This window comes from Myotis davidii, unplaced genomic scaffold, assembly GCF_000327345.1.
Source record: "Myotis davidii unplaced genomic scaffold, ASM32734v1 scaffold1, whole genome shotgun sequence".
NCBI classification, from domain to species: domain Eukaryota; kingdom Metazoa; phylum Chordata; class Mammalia; order Chiroptera; family Vespertilionidae; genus Myotis; species Myotis davidii.
In genome coordinates this window covers 7053080-7054747 of record NW_006294681.1, presented here as the reverse complement: position 1 = coordinate 7054747, position 1668 = coordinate 7053080, and positions in this window count along the sequence as shown.

The window sequence follows — 1668 nt, the reverse complement described above, 5'->3', positions numbered from 1 at the left end:
GCCCCGTCCTGCCCACTCACAACCTGCCGAGGGGTTGGGGCTTCGGCCCCGCGCCTCAAACTCGCCCTGCGGGCTCACCCTTCTAGGAAGTTCTCAGACCCTCCCACAACCTCATCGGGAGGGCTCTGCAGTCTTCCCACCATCCCCATCCAGGGAGCCGCTGAGTCCATTACACTGAGCAGCAAGGAAGCAGGTGCCTAGTTAGTGCGAGTACTATTCACTTGGATTATTCTGGATATGCCCAGAATTTGTTGTAGGCATAGTTCCCAGCACACACCTTCTTTCAGGGGCGGAGAGACAACGTAGGTTTGCTTATTTGAATGACCCATCCAAATACAGTAGCAAATCATCCAGTTAGAATAAGACAAGTCATAAAACAGTAGTGGTTTAATATGCATAAATAGAATATCTCTGTTCCTTTCAGGATCCTCGAACTGGGACAGCCCCCAGACTGAGTCTTGCAGGTGTTCCCTGTACTGTGCGGAATTACCTGCAGAACAAAACACTCCGTAGGGCTCAGTGTTGATCCACTGTAGGTGAGAATGCCTCTTTTACATCCACCCGTGGGCCTCACATCCTGACTATAGCGCCTTCTCTATGATGCCTCTGAGAACCTGAACCCCCCTAGAGAAATCCAGTCACCATCGTTTCATTGGATAACTCTACCAGTCCAAGGGGCCACGGTCAGATTCTGCTGGGTGTAAGAGGCCTTCAGGCAAAGGGACTCTTGGGACAATGGCTAAAGGTAGGACAGCAAAGGAGGGCTGGAGAAGGGGAGCCAGGATTCCACCACTGAGGTGGGGATCCTGAGAAGAGTGGGGACTTCCCCTTGTCTAATTCGGTATTGGAGGCTGGATGCCAGACCAAGGCACCTCCTTTTCTCAGCTGGATTCCTGTGTAAGACTGACTTCTTGAGACAAATACAGCCCCCCACCGTGTCACATCCATGCCCACACGCAGACACCATAATGGCTGATACAGGAATTCCATCCATCAGCTGACAGCAGAAGAGGGCTCCTATCTCCCAAAGAAGGATTTTAACCTCCAGAGCCTTACCACAGCCTCGAAATGCGCAGTTCTCTTGAGCGGTGTGATATGAAGAGCAAAAGAGCTTCCCTTTGCCCATCAATCCCCTTCAACCTTGGACACCTTAGAAGTTTTGAAAATAAATATTATCAAATCTTATATTTCTTTTAAGTCTGATTGCAAACATCAGCTTTCACAAAACATTGCACCTGCTGAGATCTCCGTGAGTCTGGGAGCCCCCTCTCTGTTAGGAAGATGGCAGAGGAATCTTCTCCAGACATCTGGGGGCTCACTTCCTGCTGGTGAGATCCTGGGCTACCTCCAAATCAGCCCAGCAAGATGTTTTGTTTGAAGTTCACAAAAAGTAAGAGGTACCTAAGTCAGAAAGTAAAAATAACATATTAGGAAAATAGCTGGGAAGGGCAAAGTGATCCATTTATCTTTCTGCATCTCTGTGACCTGTTTGGCTCTTTATTTATTTACTAGAGGCCTGGTGCATGAATTCCTGCAAGGGTGGGGTTCCTCAGCCTGGCTGGCAATCGGGGTTAATCAGGGACAAGGGAGGTTGGCTGTGGGAGTGCATCTGCCCCCTGGTGGTCAGTGTGCGTCATAGCAACCAGTCATTTGGTCGTTCGGTCACTT